Here is a 23,007-nt window from a genome sequence, read left to right as displayed (position 1 = left end):
TTCACCGTGTAACGTAATAGTTTCTCTCTCCATTATTTTTAAGTTCCCAAGACCTTTTCACCTTTTCTTCTCCTTTTTAATGAGTATACAAGGGTATTTGGTGTTTTCCTGGTTTGGAATACTATAGTGAACTTGAAGAAAATTTAGTTCGGAGCCTTTCATGCTTTCATTTCATCACCACTAGAAAGATCAAGCACTTTTTAATTTTAAGAGGTATTACATTCACATACTATTCCCTTGCCAAGGTACTTTAAGCCCTTCGTGCATATTTAAAGCTCAGTGACAATTCATAAACTTAGAACTGAAAAATTGCAATTAAGAGCTAAGAGCCCAGCCTTCAGTTCAGGTAATTTGACACAGTCCCAGCTGACCCTGCAGTGCTGGCCCGAAAGCAGCAAAAGAACAAAAATGTGAGGTCCTGGTCAGTGGGTCTCAAGTTTTTCTGAATTCTCTCCAAGGTGGCAAGACTCAGCACTCTGGCCAGCTGGTGGAAAGGTAGAAGATAAAGATTTTGTCTCCAGTGGATGAGAAGGGATAAAAGAGGGATCCCAGAGGAGAATAGCGAGAAAGAGGAAAGCAGCGAGGGGAAAGTGAGTTTCTGCATTAAATAAAAGCTTCCAACGATATGAAATGAACTGAGGCGAGATGCGAAAGAAACGAATTAAGGAAAGCAGCTCAGTACAGAACCTGAGCCACGCGGCGCCTTCGCCTCAGTTAGAGGGATGCTGCTGGGCCGGCAGCATATCTGTGTGATGAAATGTGAACAAAGAAAGGTGTGCAAGCCAGACCGGAGGTAAAGCCACAGCACCAGGGATGTGCAGATTATCTTTAACTCAGGCTAATGAGTTTAGCCGTTAAGACTCATAAAGGAAGCACTAGTGTACTTCCCACTTGTGATTGCTTTTTTGTTGTGTGGACAAGAAGGTGATGTTTTGCAGGACTACATCATCTGAAAAGAAATTATTTTTGGAGTGTTTGAGATGCTGATTTTTGTAAATTGGCCATAATGATTTAATTGACGTGGATTAGAGTTGCTTGCTGCAAATACCAGCAGTCTGAAAACTCACTGACCAGTCATTTATGACCTGGATTTTTAGTCTGTCATTTCAGTATTCGTGAGGGCTCTTGCGTAGCAGTGACACAAACTCACACTGACACGGACTTTACCTCTTAAAAGTCATATGCAAACAATAGCGAAGTCTGCTTGGTGTATGTGGATTTGGTTCTTTCCAAAGCATATTCAAGGTCAGCATGTTTTTAAAGGTTTGACTGTTTGTTTTTCAAACTACAAACTCAGGAGCTCTCTATAGCAGCCTGATGGTGACACCAGACTTCACAATAGATAGAAAGCACGGATTTTTTTATTCAGATGTATTGTAGTGAGACCATCAAGGAGAAGAGCGACAGAATACGTTTGACCCCCTTTGTACACGTGTAGCCTTATTTTAAGACAAAGGTAAGCGGTGGCAGCAGAGTGAACTGCTTGTGTTACTAAGGAAAAAATGGTGTTACAACACTTTATAGACAGGCTGATGCAATGACGCGTTATTTCCTTCGGAATGCCGTCTGCAAAGCTCGGTACTGCTGCATAATTGTCGGACTTCGGGAGTCTTTATTGGTCACTTTAATGGAGGAAAAGAGTGGGAATAGTTTCAATGAAGGGAATGTGAAGGGAACATCAGAGAAAATTCAGTATGAGAGGAAAGATTAAAAGAAAGAGAGATGAGAAAAATGACCTATCTCACATGGATACTTAATATTAATAAATACGAGTGGTTATAAATAAATAACCAGTACCAAAGTAGTTAGCACATGAGGACCATAGTCTGCCTTTCACTCCTGTGCAAATGTCCTGCTGACATCAGGGAGGAACTTGCGATAGGAGAAACATGTGAATTGTGAATTTATACGCTTTCTGCTTCCTTGCTCATGGACTTACAGTAGAGCAGAGGCAGAGAATGACCAAATGAACCCTAGTGTTAAGTAAATACTATGTTCATTCTCTAAGACGATGCTTATTTGGGAAGTAACTGTTAAATGAATTTTCATGGATGCTCTCTAGCTGCATTTTGTTTGTCTCATCAGCTCAGGACCCCTCAAGGGCTTTTCAAAGGTTCAGCTTTCTCTGCTTCTTTAACAGGGCTGCTCATATCTAACTTGTTTAAAAGGCTGTTCCTAAAGCCGGTTCCTTTCTTTCTGCCCGTTCATTGCTGCCTCCCTGTACTTGTTTTGCCCGTTCATTTCCAGGACAATAGACTCTGACATGCATGTGTTTGTTCATTCCTGTAGAGCTCTGGTCTGCAACTGGTGTGCTATGAGGAAGCTTGCGGGTACTTCACACTCCGTTGTGCTGAAGCCAGAATAAGCCAGAGTAAGAGCTACTCTGCACTTTAGGGCATTACTGAGACGTATTACATGTACCTTAGGTGCACTTTCCAGTCCCTGCTAAGTTGACTTACGATTTTCCTCATACCCTTCTGGTAGCATCTTTTGTGTGCTTGCTGCTGGCAAGGTGGATTTAGCTTGGTGGTCCATTCTAGTCCTTTTCTGCCATCTAATTCTTAAGACGTTTAGAATTGCACAACAAAATGACCTATTTTCTCCTTCCCTGCTTTTTAATACAGGGCTTTTCAGGACACTTTCCTCTGCTGGGCCAGAAGAAAGCACATTCTTTTCATTCTGATTTATTTCATACCTGAGCAATCAGGCAAAAATCGGACTGCTGCTTGAGTGTTCAGTCCTACTAGCCAGAGCAAATTGCCACAAGTAAACGGTGAGCCTTTAAAATTATCACTGGGCAAAGAGTTACAAGATAGAATTGTGCTACAGGGAAGAACGAACAAGTATCATACCACTGGTGACAGACTGTGAGAGTGAGCCAAGAAGCTGAGTCCTCAGAAGAGAGGTCTCCACAAGTATTTCCCGTGATATCTACAAGTATTTCCCGTGATAGTCTTCCGTATGTCTATATCACCACTGGTGACAAATGCCTCTCACCATGGGTAGGAGCAGAACCAGTTCCATCAAGCCTGAGGAATTCACAGCCTGGCGCTGGGGAGATCTTTTTTGCTCACGGTTTGCCAATTTGGGAGCAGAAGGTGTGAATCACTAAGATTCTGATCACTGGGAAACTGGAGAGACCAGTTTGTTTAATTTTGTAGCAGGTGGCTTGCCTACTGTCCTCAGCAAACTACCTTAGATAGGTTTTGATATTCAGTTGATCTTTAACGAGTCAGAGGAGACTGAGTGTTTGAAAGCTAAAGGTACAAGCTACTGAAATAAGGCTTAGTTGTTTAATTGTGAAGGACAGGTTATTTTTTCCCAACTTGTTTTTTCTGTCACTTCCTCTCCAACTTCAGTACCTAAGCAGAGCTGTGTGCAACTAAAAAAAGACCCAGGCCTTTTTGGTGGTATCAGTTCGATCTAATTGTGTGGTGCATGCTTGTATCGGCTGAAGATAAGGCTCAAAATGTGGGCATTGCCTTGTCTGCTTTACAGCAACCACAGTGGCCTACAGCAGTTGCCAAAAATAGACTTTTCCACAGGTCAGTAAGCAAGAATGGCTGTCAGAGCGTCACACTGTTTACATAGTTTTACATTGAACGTGTTCGTAACAGCAGCAATTAGATCACTGAGGCATGATGGCAAATGTAGCTGCTCTGCGAATATCGTGCTGAAGGGAACCGCAGTCGCAGGGACAACAACTCTCAGACACCCTTTCTAACACAAACACTGTTTGAACTAAGGCCTCCTACAAGCCATTCCTTGGAGTTGCTGTGGCATTCACTGTTGCCTGGTGCGGGGAGGGCAGAGGTGAAAACATGAAGTCATTCTTGTTGAGACGACAGTATGTTGTGAGCTTGCCAGGGGCGGTTTGGTCCATGCTCTTGGTGGGTGTAAAGCAGCTCCATTGGCTTGAATGGAGTTCAGATGAGTTACCTCAGGTCAGAATTCGGTCCTTTGGTTCTATAAACCCTTGGATCCAGCATGAGTCTTGGTTAATGAATGCAAAGCTGTATTAAAATTTGCTAGTGGAACAGCAAGTAAAAATTCTCTGCAGAGAATTACCAGTGTTTTGGACCCTTACTCTGTTCATGCTGATATGCAGGAGTCCTGCAGAGCTCTTCTGTGGTGTTGTTTTTGGGGTTCAGGCCAGCACATGGGTTCTGACTTGCGGTGTGAGGGGCTCTGATGGTGACACTTGCATTTGCAGAGCCAGCGAGATTGCGTTGAAGCACGAACCTTGAAAGAGCTGTGGTTTACAGCAAAACTGCATACCTCCAAGACGTGCAAAACGTGTGTTCTTAGCATGTGTCCGATCATACAGATACAAGCGACCATAGGAAGCCTGTTCAAGTATTATTTATGTAGTATATGCAATATTATATAAAAGATGAAGTGCGTGCAGTTCCTATAGTGTATAGTTGCCCTAACCTCTTGTTGCACTCTTGAGGCTCAAGGCACACAAACTTGGTGCTTCTGAGACCACCCCAGTAAAAGGCACCCCTCAGCCTTGTTCTTCTCCAAAGCCGCACATGAGCGAATCCTCTGCTCATACAAATCAGCGGTAGCTTGGATAGGGATCTGATGTGTTGGGCTTGGTGCTAGCCATCACCGTCAAGACAGATACTGCAATTAAAGTAGGTGGCTGCCGCTGCTCCTGATAGCTGCTAACAGCTTTACCTGTCCCAAGGGTGTGCGTTTGTCCAGTTCTCGTAGTGTGTCTTATGTAGAGGACGTTTGACTGTATTGTCTCTCACTTTCTGGGGCAACTCTGTAGTGGGGTGTTAGGAAACAGAGATGCAAACATAGCAAAGATCAGTATTCAAGGCAGTCGATTTTCTGTTTTCAGTGTTAGTGGTTGGTGGTTTGTGTCTGCCTCAAGCTTAGCAGTGCCTGCAATTCTTTTCCATCTCAAAGAGCCTTAGGCTAAAAATACAAGTCAAATAAAGGAGGAGTGGGGATAGAAAACATTATCCTCATTTTCCTGTTGTGCTAAAAACTGTACAAAAAGAAAGGATTAGGCTTATCCTTGGCTATAACCGTAATCTGCGTGTTCGTTTTCATGCTTCCCTACAGTTTCCCTGCATCACTTGGGTTATTCAGCTTATTCTTTTGGCACATCCCTGTCCCCGGACCCCTTGTCTGAATGATGAGACCTGGGGGAGATGCTGGGAGGAGAAATACGCTGCGGTCCTGAGACTGGGAGCATCGGAAGGAAGCTGTCGAATTCAGGTGCTGAGCAGACTGAGAATTCACCCAGGGATACACCCCCCTGGAAACATCAGACCCGTGGCGGACAAACCTGCTGCTAAATGCATCTCACTCTTAGGCAGTTGCTGCACTGCAAACTGCTGGGGCTGGGAGGGTGTTGGACGTGCGGGTATGTTGGTTCTGCTCTTATCCCCCTCTTGGCATGTCTGCTTTCAGGTGCTGTCAGGGAGAAGATGCTGGGCCACGTGGGCCTCTGCTCTGCCACAGCATGGCCAGTGTTGTGTTTTCAGACAAATCTGGTTCTACTCTACTCGGGGCGGGGGGCGGGGGAAGAACTTTGTAGAGGGGGGGTTGATGGTTGGACTCGATGATCCCAAGGGTCTTTTCCAACCTAAGTGATTCTATGATTCTAGGCCATAGCTACAAAGTTGTTCTTCTTTTGGCAGCAAATTGGTATAACTAAGGCTTTTTTTAAAAAAAAACAACGAAAAGAGTCTTCCACTCTACCTGAAAAATGACCCTATTGAGGTGTCAAAGTGTGGGAGGAAGATGTCAGTACGGCTGACGTCTGAGGCTCAGAGCCGATTCGAGCCCATGGAAATTGGTGGAAAGATTCCCACAGACTCAAAAAGGCTTTGGCTCAGACCCTCACTGAGCAGTGATTTCCGCTAGAGAGAGGGGAAGCTGCTGGCATTTTTACAAAAAACCAAGTGCCAACACAATTCTTCAACAAACTCAGAGGACTAATCCTTTCCTCTTATGACACTAATGTAATTTTGTGTCATATTTGACAACGTGCCAAAAAATTGCATCGAATAAATCCAAGTTTTGTGAATGAAATTAATTAGAATGGGCATTGGCTCTCACCCCACTCTGTAGAAATGCAGGAGCGTGTTTCCAAAGAGCTGCTATGCGGTGCGGTTATTTTTTTGTTCAGTGATGATGACTGGGGGAACGGGAGAAAGGAAGGTTTCGTGCACGTGGAAGGTTTAAGACTGACAGGTTGAGAGGCCAAAGCTGGCATTAGCTCTGGTAGAGGGCTGGCAGGGTGGTCCCATGGCTAGCGCTGTTGTACGCTCGGTTGTGAACTCCTCCACAGCTTTCCTGTACGCCCCTGGTCATGTCTCCTTGTTTCTCAGCTCCCCGTCTGCCAGGTGTCACCGATGCTCTGTCGTGGGAGATCTTGGGACAGGGAGGGGGTCCTTTAAAGTGCATCTTTTTAACACTCGGAAAAACCCGAGCCTTTAGTTGGAGTCTTACATGAAGAGACAACTCTTCAGCTGACACCAATGGGTGCGACCAGCCAAAGCCCGTCAGGGTCCTGCCCCATTGTTTGTACAGTATTTCCAAGGTCTGTACAGCCCATTCCCAGATAAGTAAAGGCTTTAAAATTTGCTTGTGTTTTAGATCAAACTGTTAAGTTGTTAACTATCTATCTCAAGCATCAATATTTTCACTAGAGGAGTTTTCTGTGCATTCATCAAAATGTTTGCAGTTCCTATCTCATTAAGAAGGGTCAATGCGAAACACGGGGCAGACAGCTAAGAGGTGAACAGAATTTAATTTTGAAATCACTGGCAACGGGCTTACTGTCTAGGATTTAATTAGCTACAGCTTAGGACTGCCAGGCTTTTAGGAAATTTCCCACAGTGAGTAGCAAATGTGAAGAAGATCTAGATATGATTTTTGAAAAAAAAAGATTTAGGCCACGGATGGGGACAGTGAGATAATGCCTTGGGGAAAAAAAAAAAAAGCCATCCACCATAATGTGTTATCCTATATGGGACATTAAAGACTGACCCCTCACCTGAAACCGCATTAGAAACACAGCAATTTCTAGCCACTGCCACTCCGCATTAGCTGCTTCTTTCACCGAGTGCATTTGGATTAGTTTGCCTTCTTCAGGCAATAATCAAACTGAGGTTTGATTTGTCAGAAAGTGACACTGGAAAAGCTGGGAAATCTCTGCCAGCGCTGCACAAAGTGCTTTTTAGGGTGTGAATCTCCTTCTTTTGGAATTTCCCGAGGATTAAGTTGGAGCTGGATCAGATCACAAACAAGCAAGCATGTGTTCTCCGACTGATGTGTGCCTCGCTTCTGTATCTGTGATTGTGTCTCAGCTGACCTTCAGACCATAGGGCAAATACCTGGACTTGCGCGAGGTTCTGGTTACCTGTACAGCTGCGAAGGGCTGCCCGATGGCAGCTTCACAGGGCAGCTGCAGGGGGAGCACTGGGAATAACCAAATTTCATCAGCTTTATTGTTAGGAGGTTGGGTTGCATGGCTTTAACTTCAAGAGCTGACGATAAATATTGATTTATAAGGGTTCGGAAGTTGTGTCGTACATGCTGATGTATACATATCCTTAGCCAGGTCAAATATTCATTTTGCTCAGCTACACTAGTTACCCACGAGTATAAAACAATTTCTCAAAAACTTTTCCATGCTTTTCCTGCTTGATCCAATGTTTCCTCTGAAAGGGAGGTGCGGTCAGGAAGGGCTAATGAACGCTAACATCGTCCTACTGATACAAATGGAGTTTGCCCAAATTTACTTCAGTAAAACAGGTGTTAGGGGGAAATGCTCACTGTAACTGCTTTACATATTTTCATGAATGGGCTCGTGTGGGTCATCCAAATCCCATGGTATTGTTTCTCCCTTGTGGCTGGATAAATGGAATATCTCAGTCAAAAGAATAATGAAGACCAGAAACTGCACAGACGGTATCAAATGGTCTTTTATATGCATGAATCTTCCTGTTTGTAGCGAAAGGCAGCCTAACGCACTCGCACAAATGCAGGTGGAGAAAGCGTATTCATGTGTGTGCACCTGGCCTAAACACCGGCTACGCCAATAGCTCTGGAATATAGAACTACTTTTAGCAGGTTAATTTAATATATGTAACACATATTTAATGTATGTTTGCATCATTCTCTTGGATGCTGAGGCAGCCTGGCTGGGTAGAGGGTAACTGAACCTACCTGGTTGCATCAGGCGGACAATCCCCTGTGTCAGGATGGGTCCAGTGTGTTGAGGGCCACGTGCTTTTCTGTGATATTTCCATGGTCTTCATACAGAGCCACGTGCCCTCAGCCTTCTCCTCTGCCGGGGCTCAGGAGTAGAGGCAGTGGGACCCACAGAGCTGATAACTGCCAGAAGGGAACCACGGTGGGCATCTTTTTCAACCCTGAACCTGCAGTCGGATTCCTGTGCCCTAACTTGTGGGCCAGTGAGCAACAGAGGCTGATGTCGCCGCTACACCTCTCCTCCACCGTGGGTTTTTGTCCCCCACTGTCACTTCCAATTACTTTTTTCAAATGAACTTTGAATGGTGAATTTCAAGAGAAACAAGAAATAATTCCTGGCTGGCTGAAGACAATTCTTTATTGAATTTAGTTTCTTTTCTCCTCTGTCCCCCCAAATCCCAGTGTTAATTATAAGAGGTGGCCAACCCCCAGTCTGCTGGGAGTCAGGACAGAGCTGACTGGCACTTTCACTCAGCAATTTTCCCCATTCCTCACGGTCTCTGCTCCTGTCTGTCAGGCCTGCTGACGACTGCTTGGTAGGAGGGCAGTAATCTGAGCTGCCTCTGCCGAGCAAACCTCCTGCTTTTTACTGCGGGATTAGTCCTGAGGTGCCTCTGTGCACAGCACCTGTATCCGCAACTTGTTATCTTAATCGCTATGCTCCTGTTTCTCCACTTTCCGAGGCCGTAGTGCCATTCCCTCCTCCGAGGACTGCGCTCGCCAAATGGCAGGCTGCCTCCGCCGCAAGGATGGGAATACCTGAGACTTGGGCTTGTGTCTCAAAAGGTAAGCAGCCTCTCAACAGCTACAGCAGAGCAATCCGGGCACGGCTTTGTGTCTGCAGAGGCAGTCGGACCTCGCGGCAGGGCTTTGGGAGAGGGAGGGCAGGAGTCTTGAGGACCCTGTTGATCCTAAATGTCAGGAGCATCATAAACTTAAGAGCAAATGAGTGTCCAGGCAGTGCCATGAGGGACTTTTCAGCTGCTGTTGTAAGCGAGCTCGCAGCAAACAAGGAGCCAGTGCTGCGCCGTTGTCACAGGTAAAGCTGCTGAGCAAATCTGTTGGTCTTTAGGTTTGAAAAGTGCCAGAAGCTCGCAGGAGAGGTGAACTTCTGAGAGCCTCCAGACTTGTACAGCATGTTGAAGGCTATTACCTCCCCTGGTGTCAAAGGGTGCTAATAATAATGCCATGCACTTGGGACACTGAGTGTCATGAGTGCAGGATCTGACTCACGTACACATGTGTCAGGTGCATTTTGCATTTTTAAAGCCTGGAAGAGTCTCCGCCGAAGTAAGCGGCACTCTTTTTGGCCTTCACCTTTTATAAGTTTAGAGTTGTTTAAAGCGGGTCTCAAACCAGGCCAACACTTGGCATCAATGTTCAGTGCAGATGGGCGAGCCGTACAGTCTGGGATATATTCTTGTTTGATGAATACAGTAACATTGCAGAGAGCAGAAAGAGAACGTGAAAGAAACTGGTTCTTAAGAGATGGTAATCAGTATAGCTCCAGTATGGGCCTGTGCAAATTTACATTCATTGAAGACCTGTCATACGTTATACACACCTGTATGCCCTCTTGGATTGCTTGTGAATCATAAAACTAAGTTCATTGAACTTTGATTTTGGTTATTTCCTGAGACATTAACTCCTTTAGTAAACCCATTAACTAATCTTTAAACTCATTACCTGCTTCATTGCTATTAGGATATCTTTAACTTTAGGTTTGTTTCGGTGGGTTTTTTTTGTAAATATGGGCCAAACCTTTAGCTGTGTGCTTCTTCTGAAATTGTTATAACTGTGTGTTTTTTCTACGATGTGAAAATCCAGTCCTTTTAGTGAAAGTGCAGGGTGGGTGAAAGCAAGTTGAAGCCGTGCTAGTGGAATACTGGGGTCTGTGTCCCTGTCTATGTAAAATGGAGTGGTTTTTGGCTGTAGATTATCTGCTTAAGAAAATCAACTTGAGACAACCTATAAATTAGTTTAGCTATAAATTCGTGTGGACAATCTTGTATGGGCAAGAGATTAACGTGGGTCCTAATGCACTACCTGCTTGAGTGATTTGACATCTCCCGTGGTCTTCATATCAGGTTGTAGATGAGCCAGACACATGTTTCTTCTCTGTTCCTGGGAACGATTTGAGCAGAGTGATTCAGTGCTCTGTAGTATATAATGTAAAGAAAGTAATGTAAAGATGTACATATACATAGTATCTGAAATTTGAAGAGATGCCTGAATTAAAGAGATTTGGTGGTCACTCTTTCAAGTGAGTTGAAAAAATCATCTAGGGGTGATGTTGTTGTTTTCTCTGGTCTGTTTTATAGTCTCTTAAAGACAAGTCTTTCTGAAGCCTTCAAAGGGTTAAAGGCGATACCTCATAGAAACCCAAGTGGCTGAAGAAATACCAGATATTAACATTTACCTCAGTTGCCAAAGCCTGGACATTTCTTTCTCCTTTTTAGAAATTACAGCCTGCCGGGACCATTTAACAATAAATCGTAGCAACTTGGCTGTTATAGGGCAACCCATGTGCATAGGCACTTAAGGGCTGTGCCAGCATCTCCTTTGTTCAATAAAAGTAACAGCAGGAATTTGATTAAAGACTGATAGAAAAGAGAGGGAGAGGGAGAGGGAGAAACACAGGAAAGATTAAAGAAAGAAAGAGCCACCTGGAAACCTCATTCCTCCTTTATTTCTAACTTAAGCTCATAAATACCAAATCTAAACCATTGTGTGTGTGAGAGGGAGGGAGAATTTCCTGCATGCCTGCACAGTAAAGACTGCACATGCAGTCGCACAAACCGACTTTTAGCAAAAGTCGTACTCTTTCCTCAAACTTAATGCTTGCTCCTTGTCTGCAGCAGCAGAAAAACCAGAAAATGACTTTATCCCCTGGTGCTTTGGAAGGACAACATTTAGGAAGGTCAGGCAAGTCACAGCCCTAAAGGAGAGTGGCAAAGGATTTTGGTTGAACCTGCCGACGAGCGGCGAGCACATTTCCCAGGCTGCTTCGGAGCAGCCCTGCAGCTCAGCACAATGCAAACGGCCAGCTGCACACGTCCAGCGCCGCTCTTCGTGGTTAGCCTACAGCATCTGCCGCTTTGTCTCCATCACTGTTGTAACCCCCCTGCCCCCAAAAAAAAGAAGGAAAAAAACCCCAGTGACTCCAGCAGCCAAATGCAAATGAGCCCCAAAGAGCCCTCTTATGTGTGATCAGCAAGCGACAGGCAAATCACATTCAAATTCCTTACTGCAGAGCCAACACGGCTGTTGTTTGGGTTTAGGAGACCAGAACGGGACGATTAAGTGTTAAACGTGCATGTGGGAGTGATGGCAGATTGACTTTTCTTTAGCCTGGTCGTGCCCTGGGAGCTGGGAAGGCTTTGCTGTGCGGCTGGAGGCACGCTTTGGTTCTTGGGCAGGATTTTGCAGGGCACAGAGAGGAGGGCTGAGATCATGAACCTCCCAGCAGCGGGGACTTCTCAACAGGGTTTTGCATATTTTGGAGGCTTTTGCAGCTAATCTACACTAGACTAGATGGAGCAGCGAGGCAGAATGCGGTACCTGGAGTGTGTTGCTGCCGCCTCTGGTGTCTCTCTTCTCTACACCTGGGCATCTCTGCTGCTTAAATCATGCTTTTTCTCACCTGGTACTTCTCTTACTCCATCTCAACGTTGTTTTCCCTCCGCATACTTGCACACTTTTTAGCTGTTAATAACACCTGCTAGGCAGTGACCTTGGCTGTGAACTCTGGCTCTCTGCGCCTCTAAAGCGTTTTGGATGTGCTGATGTGCTCTGCAGTAAAGAGGATGCCTCCTTCTCGGTCCAGCCTTCCTCACCTCAAGCCGTTATCCTGAAGGCTGCTGCATCTTCCATCCTGGGAGCAGGAAGATGCACAGCCCTGGTCTGGATCAGGCCCTAAGGGGCTGTTTTCTCTCTCACCCTGATTCAGATCAGTGCGAGGGTGCAGGAATCGGCATTGTCCAGGACTGAGCCTCCGCTTTCTCCCAGTGACTCAAACTGTCAAAAGATAAAAGTATTGAAATTGTGTATCACAACTCAGTTGTGGGAAAATGCAGGGATGGAGAGGGACGGTGAAAGGCAGAGGGGGCGGGAGAACTGAACGTCGGCCCGCTGCTTGCATCCCGGCCTTGCAGCTTGGCGCAGGCACCTCGGGAAGAGAGGGGCATCGAGGGGGACAGGCCGCCCTGTGCGGAAGGGCCGGAGGTATGTGGGGAATGCGAATGGTATGCTTGAGTGGACAGCTTCAGAGCCAGGCGTGGGGATGGCTCTCGCTGCCATCTGTTGTGAACCCCGCAGGCCCATAGCAACAGCGTCTCAGGAATGGGGCTGCCTTTTTTTTATTCATAAAGAAATTCTTCCTTGCCCCCTTCCCGGCTCCTGCATATGCATACTCATGAATAAGCGGGAACGGGGCTGGGATTCCTGCTACAGAGTGATGCGTGCTAAAGGAGAAAAGAGTCTTTTGGAGCTCAGCTTGTATTTGGTTTGGAGAGGCGTTTTCATTTCTGGGCTGTGACATTCTAGGAACATGAGCCGATGTGTGTAATTTATTGTTAATTGCCAGAAATCTCGTTCTATTCAAATCAATAGTGGATCTGATTTGCCATGAGGCGTATTCAGTAAAGTCTCCAGTTGATGTGTAGCCACGCGGTTGTCCTCCTTGGTAAAACAGAGACCACTTCTGCCTTATTATTACAGATGCCAAGATTATAACTGGTGTAAATAACCCCAATGTATTGATTTGTTGTGCCTGTCATTTTCCTCAGGCCCTGGAGCACTTCAATTCTAGCTAAGGGGCTTTGCTGCATAGTGAAGTGGTGGGGCCGGAATCTTGGGGGTTACAGATAGCTCAGCATCGCTGGTATTACTGAGAGATGCAAACTTTTATGCCAGGGAAGATTTTGCCACGTTTCCTATAGACAACAGTGTTGAGACAGCATGATCCTGGGAAGGGTTAATGCTAAAGAGCCTTTATTTAGGCAGCAGGGGTAGGAACTGTCTGTCTGTCTGTCTGAGTGGATGGTTTTACTCCTTCCTTGCGCCTGGAAATTCACCGCGGAAATGCAGACTTCTCTTCTCCCCACACCTTAACGTTTTTTCCTGCTGTCAAGTAACTGTGGCCTCATTCCTGCAAATTGCTCAACCTCTTGCTCTGACTCAGCAAAGTGGATTGTTTTTAAGCAAGTGTTTTAATTCTTTTAAGACAAAGAAATATATGCTGTCATTTTACGTGATAGTTTCAGGAGGTTTGAGGTGAGACATTCAGAAATTAGGGCTATTTAACTTTTCCGAACAGTATATTGATTTGTTTATTATTTCTATGCCTGACAGCCTGCATCAAATACAGAAATTTGCAGAGAAGCCCCCGTAGACAGGAGGGAGTCAGGGAAATGGCAAATGGAAACAAATCCCTCGGACATTTCATGCCATTTGCGAAGAGCTGTCATGCAAGAGGTGAGGGGAGGAAAACCGGCAGACACCCACCCGGGCCGCGCTCAAGGCTGTGTTTGAAGCTGGGCACGCAGCTATAGTGGCTTGATCACAGGGAGGAGGGTATAATTTCAGTGAAAGCTGATAGGTACATGGGGAGGATGAAACTCTCCCTATCGCAGGTATTTATTATCACTTGACAGCTGTCCGTTTGCAGTGGGTGATTTGTCTTCCTGTCAGCTCTCTGAGAACTAGGTATGTTTGCCTAAGGTTGTAGAGAAGGGTAAAAATCCTGCTTTCAAGTGCAGGTATCATTTAACCATGATAAGAAGGCAGGTAAAGCATTTCTTCTGCAAGACGGCTGTGGAGAACAGGGAGGTAAAGTCTTTCTGGTCCTACCGAGATGGGAAAAAACAAGTCATTAAAATCTGATACCTACCTGCTTTTAATGAGAGAAACGTTGTTCAAAGAAATAATCTCACCCCTATCACCACCAAACTATTTTCGGGAGCCATTAGCCTTTCACCTCCTCATATATTTTCTCTTTTACTTTTGATGTCATTCAGGGAAAACGGCAATGCTTCTGGAACAAGAGATTTGGGCTTTAGCTTTAATCAGGAGCTTACTCGGTCATAACCATGCTCTTACAGCCTTTCCTTTCCGGTAAATGATCTGCAGAAGAACGAGGAGAGTAAGGTGTAGAAAACAATACTTGAAATCAAGCACTTGGTGTCTTTAGTCGTGCTTATTTCTTCAGTGAGCCAGTATGGGTATTTTTATGGGTTCTGCAATGCTCCCTTCATCTTTAGTCTCTTCTTCCTCCCCAGAAACATCTTTTCAGCAATTGGGGACCGTGGTCTGTTAGTTGCATGCTAGAACTACAGGCATGAGGCTGTTAGTATTTCTGGCCTAGGTGGAAAAAGCAAAGAACAAGAGCAAGATGCGAATGGATGTTAGGAGCTGCACCGAGTTGACACACCTACTTGGACAAATCCCTTGTGACGGGAAAAGGAATGGTGATTCCACATAGAGACTGGCTCCAGGGTAGGAGAACTGCTGGTCCAGACTTCCAAGTCTTTCCTAGCTGATGCAGCTGGAGATGCTGGGGACCGTGACAATCACCAGGTTCGTGTTAGTCTTCCTCCAGCAGCCTGGTCCCATCCAAGAGTTTCCCATCATCTGTATTTAAACACAGACCCTGGGCCTCTAGCTTGAGATGAGAAGCCGAACTGTCTGCATCCTGCGTCTCATGTTGCCCAGGAGTCTATCTCTGTATAAAATTTAGCTGCTGCTGTTGCTGTTCCTGCACCACAGCAGGTCTCCAGAATCCTTAACGTTCTTGAATATTTTCTGCCTCAGCCCCACCATGTAGCATTAGATGGTCTTTGATGCTGATTTTTTTTTCCCCTGCATTTGTATAATTCAGACTGGGATCTGTTTTAATTCCAAGCCAGTTCTATTTCAAAAGTTACCCATCATGAGTACATGAGGAAGGTTTCTTTGCTAAGGACAAACGAGCGAATAAGAAAGTGAATTATAAATGAGATTAAATATATACACATTTATTTCAGTGCTGCTTCTCCATATTTCTTTATTTCTCTTTCTGCCTTTTATCTGTGGATATCAAAAAGCAAAAAAATGCCAAGAATGTCACATCCCATTGAAGTTATACTGACGGTACATTCAGAGCAATCAACAGCAACGGCTGTATTGCCCATATATCTTCAAGCAGAAAATTGTACATCATCTCAGACAATGCATCGCATTACAGACCTACGCAAGGGCCACGTTGCAGTCACGGTGGGAACCATCGCTCGCGTCCCCTGGTTTGTTTGTGTGCACAAGAATCATGCTTATAATATTGCTGTAACATAGCACTTTGCATCTAATTTAAGCAATACTGGGGCTTTTGTTTGTCTTACAAGGTCTAACCTAAAGACAAAAGATGTAGTCCAGCCTGAAGTTTATGAGACATTACCAGACATTCATGTTCACACATACACGCTCCGTCAGAGGAATTTATGGCCATTACGATGTTCTCTAATGAGTACAAAATGAGACCGTTACATATTCACTTAATTAGTTTGACAGATTTTCATTTAAATATAAAAAGACTTCTAGTCTTTAGAGAACAAAAGGAGGGCTTTGTTTCCAGTGCAGTTTTTGACTCTGCTTTGCTGGAGCAGGAGGTTGGGGGTGACAACTGAAGGGAGACGATTTAGTGTGAATAATTCTCATCTTTTGATTTCATGTTGCCATTTCTTTGCTGCTTTTCCAGTTCCCCTGGAGCACCTTGAGGAGAGCTCTGTGATGTGGCCCTTTCAGTAGCAGCCAGGAACGCCCAAGTGAGAACTTGGCTTTTCCAAAGCATGATGGATGCTTGGAGATTTGGGGGTGAAGAACTCTAAGAATGTTTGAGAGCTGCTGTGAGCCCCGGGTGAACTTTAGTCTCCAAACCTATTAGCTCATTCTGTCTCACCGTTGGTCTAGTTCTTTGGCTTAACTTACCTCCCATAGTATCAATGTAGGCAACTCCTGCTTTGATAAAAGTTGGGAAATGGCATTATAAGCTTGCTTGCAGTTTTATTGTGCCCTTTTAACAGCTCCGTGCATTACAAAGAGTTCCAAAGTACAGCACAAGCCAGCAGACAAGTAATGCTGGGACTTGGTCTTTGTGGGAGTCCATTCATTTGTGCTCTTTAATTGAAAATGTTTTCTCAAATGCCTGCTTTTGAAGATTGACTGTGATTCCAGGTCTCATAGGATGAAGTGGGAGAGAGCACTATACTCTGGTTTCTTTGTATCCTGGAGCGAGCGGTGTATTGGTGTGGGCCCTGGAGCTCGTAAGCTCTTCTCTCATCTTTGTACCTGTCCCTTGAGAGCATTAAAAACAACAAGGTGAAGCTGCTGTGGGCTTACAGCCATCACTGTAACATATGCTAGCCTGGACTCTTCTCAAGCCTTTCCAAAAAAAAATAATGCTTATCTGCCATAAGCTTGGTGACATGGAATAGTTTTCAGGGTCTTTATCCATCCATCCAGGCATCTCCTAGGCAGGATCAGACAATTCACTGGTAAAGAAATGCTGTTATCTGGAGGTGTGTTAGCGATACAAACTGTCACACTTGAAGTAACCCACGTGCCATAGGAGCAGGAAACGTTTATAGAAAATGTGCTGCAAAACCAGCTGCTATCTACGTGGAAAAATGTTGATGTTTCAGTAGAAACCTCATTTTTAACCTGTTTCAGAAAGAGAGGTGTATTTCATTCATGGTTATCACCAAGAAGGAGGAGAGCTTGTAGGCTAACGAGGGGCATGTCTTCTTTTCCTCTCTGCCTGTCTCTGCTACTCGCTGCTGCCGTTTCACTCCACACAGCTGGACCATATGCAGCCCGAGGCAGGACAGCACTCGGAGCGTGGGGCTCTCCACCTATTTCTTCTGCTCTGGATTTAGCAAAAAAAGTCTCTAATCCTTGCATTGTGGACTTGCAGATTTCCCCTTTGTCTCTCACATGCAGGCATGATAGCATGAAATGAGGCAGATAGCTGCCCAGACACACCCCGCTTTCTGCTTTTTATGGTGTTTCCTGAATAGGACAGCTCTGGCAGCCCAAGTTCTTCAGGGGGGGAAAGCCCCTTTGATCATATGACTCTGCAGATTTCTGAAGGCTGAGTGAGCAGTTCTGGCCAGCAAAACCTGCTCGCAGAAATGTCTGTTCAAATTTCAGAGACACAGGAGTTGCACAGTATTGTCTTTAAGCCTCCTTCTTAGCGCGATCGCACTTCATATGGTATTTTTCCATAAGGGTCAGCAGGACTGTGTGGGGTGAGGAACATGGCAGGTTCTACTGCAAAGGAGGCGTGTTTGGGCCAGAGAGAAAATAACACGGTTCATACATGCAAGCCCCAAGTAGCTCACAAAAACCGCTGCTCTGGAAGCCTCATCTTTCCAATACGCCAAGGAAGATTTTAGCAGAGGAAGTTACTCTCACAACTCCGAGGAATCACTGGAGGTTGGTGTAGGCTAAGAGTAAGTGGTCCCTTTTTATTATGCCACGTTTGTACGTGGGGACAAATTTGTCTGTGGAATGACTTCATTAAAGAGACGAGCCTGACTGAGGAAATTACACAGTTCGTGGCATGTTATTTAGCGAAAATATAAAGCGTGATCCTAGGTCCCATCTCTTCTTTGTCCAGAGGGGAGCTGAGGGAATGTGTCCTTGCTCCTCAAGCAGTCAGTCCATGTCAGATACTGCAGTGGTGGTTGATGGGAATACAATGACAAAGATCAGAGATTTTTTCACCTTAATAACTTCAACCATCTGGAACAACATTAACTTCACCACTGAAGCCATGCAGTGTACGACCCGGGCTCTCAGGAGCACCAGCCACACTAACTCTTGTCAGAGGCATCCCCTCGGTGTCCTCACCGCAGACAGTGCACCCTAAGGCATGTTCTCCATTTGCAGCAGACTTCTCCTATCTTCTTAGCAGAGCCCAGGTGAGGAACAGCAGGTTTGTGATACCTTGGATGTTATCATGGGGCACCTTCAGATAACACTTAGTACCTCCTTTCCCAAGTCCCTTATTGGCTTTGTTTCTTCCAGACACAGCAACTAGTTAATCTTAAACAACCTGGGGCTGGGCCTGGGCCTGAAAAATGTCTTCATTGAATTTGCATAACAGAGACCTTCTAAAATACGAACCATTTTGAAGGTTAATAGTAGTTTAGCAACATATGAATGACCCTTTCTAAGAAGATCAGTGTTCCTTTTAACCTAGTGTTTTGTCTCCAGTGTCACTTAACAAAGGGAGCTTCGGAGTACAGAGAATTGGCAAAGAGTACACCCTGGAGACTGATTCTTTGAGTCTCATTTCAGTCTTGCATTTTTTAGGATTGTTTTCCCAATATCATCCTGCAGCAGCAAGTTCTGGTTCTCACATGCTTGGGAATCAGAGAAAAAGAGGCGGTTTGTCTTTTTTAATTTTAGTTATAGTGATTTCTCTTTGGAAAGGTTAGCAGCAGCTGTACCAGCGTGTTCTGTACCTCTTTCTATGCCTTTTTCACATCTCTTTTATCTGCGATCATTTGTCCTTCAGTTTATTCATCTTTTTGTGTTCCATATGCTCTGGTGACATCACTTCAGCTGTGTTCTTTGTTCCTAAATTGGTTGGGATATGCAGCTTTTTCAGTAATTTAATTTATAAAGGAATACTTGCTTAATTTTGCTTCTATTTTTCGGAGGCTACATGTTGGCCTGGTCATCTCTGCGTGATGAGCACTGAACATAACAATTTCCAAGGACATTTTTGTGCTGACTAGCAGGAATTCTTCAATGAAGGTGTCCCCCAAAGACCCATGTGTGCATCCAGCATATCCCAACCAAAACTCCTTGGATTACGATCAATTTGGATTGCTTTAGGCTTGGATTGTCCACCTCAGATCTGCCATCTAGTACAACAGGTTAGTGCCCTTAAACCATTTAAAGTGTTTCTTTGGTTCATAACATGCCATCTGTGGGGCCACTCACCTTGGTGTAACCAGCCTATATCCTTATCAGAGCTGACAAAGTTTGTTCCTGCACAGGGGTTACATACTGGGAGCCACGACTGAGTGCACAGCTACTTTATTTACACGTCTAAGTGCCTCTTGGATCATGCTGGTAAATTCATGGCCGCTTGAGGTTCCCTGTGACATTTTAAAAAACAGGTTTTGTGCTAGAAGATCTTCCGTGAAATAATACATATTGTCTCAGCCGTTGTGACACTTCCCACACCTCTCTTTAACCACTTAGAGCTTGTGGCCCAGTGGTCCTTTGTTTTACTATGAATCCCATCCCAGGATATGCCTCCCATATATTGTGTCCAACTGAGAGTAGGAAAAACTGTATTCCATGCTCTGGAAATAGAGCTGTGAAATTTATGGAGAGCACAAGGCATTTTGCCGCTTTCATGTGCTAAAGCCTCAAAAGTGCCTGATGTTTATCCTCAGCTGCTGGCGTACCTGACAAGTCCCCCTGCCTTGTCCTTCCTGCAGATTGCCAGGTTGGCTGCTAATGTTGGGTAAGAACGGACCTTTTCACTGACCGAATGCAAACACGGCACTTGTCATGTTTCATTTGGGATCCAGGTGCTTTTATTCCATGTTGTTGAGCTCTGTCTCCCTTGCCTGGTGCAGGCTTTTTGAAATGATCTAACGAAAAAGGAGTTTGGGCCTAACGATGAATTAGTGCTATTGGAATTTGAACTGCTCTTGTTTTTCCAAGTTATTCTTATCGGAAAGGCCGTGCTTCTGGAAGAGGAACAGAGGCTGCTTCTTTTAGTAAAGCTGACAAAGCAGGAAATGATCAGCCAGCCCTTGACAAAATCATAACTGAACATTTACTTTGAGCAACAGTGGGAGAGACCCAGACTCATAAATCAACCTTTTAAGCCTTCAGACACGAGTTTTTGGAACCTGCTGGGCGTTTCTTTTTTTCTGCTGCTGATAAGAAGTCTTCTAAGGGCACAAGCTTCATGATATCATTAAGGACAAGAGCAAGTGTTGTTGCTCCAGGCCTGGAGTCAAGGCAGTGAGTGACCTTACCCCTCTAGAAACAAACACCAGTGACTTCAGCTCTGCCTATTTATTATACATAAGCACAAATTGAAGTCACGTACCAGTTTATTAGGAAGGAGAGATGGCAATGTCTGTGTGGAAGAGCTAGAATTCCCTGAATTGTTTTAAGAAGGTACATAGAAGGAATCAGACCCTCTCAGAGCTGAATAAGTGATTTCAGAACAAATGAATGAATGTGGCCTTTTCTCCAGTCCCTTTAAGAATATCAAAGTGGATGCTGATACTTCATAAAATTATCTCTTTTTTTAAGGGATCTCGATTGTTTAGCCTGGAGAAGAGGAGGCTGAGGGGAGGCCTTATCACCCTCTACAACTACCTGAAAGGAGGTTGTAGAGAGATGGGGGCTGACCTCTTCTCCCTGGTGACAAGTGATAGGACGAGGGGAAACGGGTTCAAGTTATGTCAGGGGAGGTTTAGATTGGATATTAGGAAACATTTTTTCACTGAAAGGGTTATTAAACATTGGAATAGGCTGCCCGGGGAGGTGGTGGATTCACCATCCCTGGAGGTGTTTAAAAAAAGGGTAGCTGTGGTACTTAGGGACATGGTTTAGAAGTGGCTTTTGTCAGGGTAGGCTAAAGGCTGGACTTGATGGTCTTAAAGGTCCCTTCCAACCTCAGCAATTCTATGATTCTATGATTCTATGATACTAGCGACTAACCTTTTTCAGACCATGGCTGTTTTCCAGGAACAACTTGCAGAGGTAGCAGTGTGCAGCAGAAGTAGCCAGAGGTGTTGGCTGCCGTGTGTGTCCCAGAAGCTTGGTCATGGTGTAGGACACAGCCTCTTAGATCTCTGCATGCTGCTGCTTCAGCTTCTTCGAGAGACACGAAGACCATGGCTTTGTCCTGTTGTGCTTTCTGGATTACTAGCAAGGTGTGTATGGAGAAAATGGAAATGTCCCTCTGCCAGTCTCTTTGAAGAGGGTCTCTCTGTGTCCGGCAGCTCCATGCTGCCTTTTATTCCAGAGTGTGAAGGTTAAGCCTAGCCAGCGTGTCTGAGGCGGAAGCATCTGTCATCTTTATGCAGTTTGATTCTGCACCGTGGAGGACAGGAGGCATTTTGGTGTGTCCGAAATTGAGCAGTTCAGTAAGACCTGTGTGCCGTCTCAGTATACGTGTGGGTCTGGTGCTCTGCAAAGAGACAGCACGCCTTCGTGTGAATGTTTAGGGGCAAAGGAAAATACAAACCGTCAGCACCTTACCTCATTTCATTTGGGAGTAAGGCAGCCAGCGTTATTCTTCACTGTTTACCCAGCTCTCACCCCCTTGGAAGCTTAAGGAAAGAATAATTAACCAATATCTACTTCTAAAAAACCAGCAGTATACCTCTTTCCTCATAGAAAATATTAACGTAAAGGCCTGTACTTACATTGTATAAAGTCTGATTACTAGGTGTACAATTTCAGACTCTTGTTGGATTGCCATAATGATGGGTAACTGTTTCCTCTTGGGGCAATTTTGTGCAAGTTGGTGTTTTGCTTTGTGCAGGCGTTGGCTGGAAGCAAAGAGCCAGTGCGCAGGCAGCTTAGCAATGCCACCGGGCTGGTCCTCCTCTAGCAAATGGGGTGGCAATCTTGTGACTTTGGTGAAGCGATGTCCATTTAACCTAGAGTAAAATGCTGGCCAGCATTCTTCCTTTTGTCCTGCATTTTTCATCAAAATAACATAGGAGCTTAGCACTCCGGGAGAGCACTAGCCGGTGGGTCTTCGTTGGATTGTGTGAAACTGCAGAGGGAGAAATATAAATGGTGGCTCCTCATGAAAGACAGACATCTGTAAAAAATCCCATCACTCCCCAGTCAACTCCATTACCCTGAAAAGGAACCCACTGCTCAGAAAAGCAATTGCTTAGTACATAAACAGTCCTTTGATGATAAATGGGCCCTAGAGCTGCAGAGAAACCTGTATCTTACCTAGTGAGCTGGCTGGCCTGCAAACTGACAGTCTCTTTCTCCCCATGGAACAGGTCTTACATCAGCCTGAATTTTTTACCAACGTGTTACTGCCTCCTGCGGAGCTGACGGGACAGCCTGGCCTCTGTGCCCTCTGCTCTCAGCCTCTGGGCCTGCAGGGCTGGCTGAGAGAGCAGTAGAATAGGAACCAGATCGCCGCTGCTGAGCAGAAAAGAGTTTTCTTCCTTTATTTGGAGGCGTCAGGGAGAGATGAGCTCAAATATTAGAGGGCCAGGATGCCTGGGTTTCATTTCTGCCTGTGCCACATATCTACCGTGAGATGAGAGGCAAGATGTTTACTTTTGTGTATTTGCATTTCTCTGTCTGGGCAGTGTGTTTGACAGTCCTTCCTAAGGTGAGGGATGTTATGAGGCTTAATTACCATGTGCAAAGCACTTTGCAAAATACAATGCACCGCGGAAGGTATGAAATGGCAATTAAAAGGAAAAAAATAAGGTCTTTCTCTCTAATTTTCAGAGGAATGTCTTTGTACTTTGCCTTGGTTGCTGTAGCCGCAGCCCAGGAGATTTTCCTGCTAAGTAGATGGTGAGAACTGCTTCTTAGCAAAAGAAAAATAGCACCTTCCTCAGCCTCAGTCACCCAAGAATGAGCCTTTTGAAGCTAAAAAGAGAAACAGATTCTTTATCATTCTCCCTCACCTCCAGCCTGTGGGAGCCCCCGGGTCTGTTCAGCCCCACGTGCCTGGGAGCAGGAACCTGCCAGTTAGAGGGAAGGGCACGC

General features: G+C 45.2%; 1 protein-coding gene across 3 annotated transcripts in view; it reads left to right on the top strand.

Annotated features, from left to right (window-relative positions):
• SHROOM3 (shroom family member 3) overlaps nt 1–23,007 on the top strand; it is a 103,550-nt gene that overhangs the window by 3,747 nt on the left and 76,796 nt on the right. For 2 of the 3 annotated variants that reach the window (XM_063335555.1, XM_063335553.1), the window contains exon 1: nt 8,839–9,027. The exons of the other annotated variant lie outside the window; for it this stretch is intronic. The gene's annotated coding sequence lies outside the window, so the exon portion shown is untranslated. Of the gene's footprint in view, nt 1–8,838; nt 9,028–23,007 lie in introns of those variants that run through there. 3 annotated transcript variants of the gene reach the window in all.

Source organism: Chroicocephalus ridibundus, chromosome 5, assembly GCF_963924245.1.
Source record: "Chroicocephalus ridibundus chromosome 5, bChrRid1.1, whole genome shotgun sequence".
NCBI classification, from domain to species: domain Eukaryota; kingdom Metazoa; phylum Chordata; class Aves; order Charadriiformes; family Laridae; genus Chroicocephalus; species Chroicocephalus ridibundus.
Note: the sequence above shows the minus strand (reverse complement) of the source record. Positions and strands in the feature narration are given on the sequence as shown.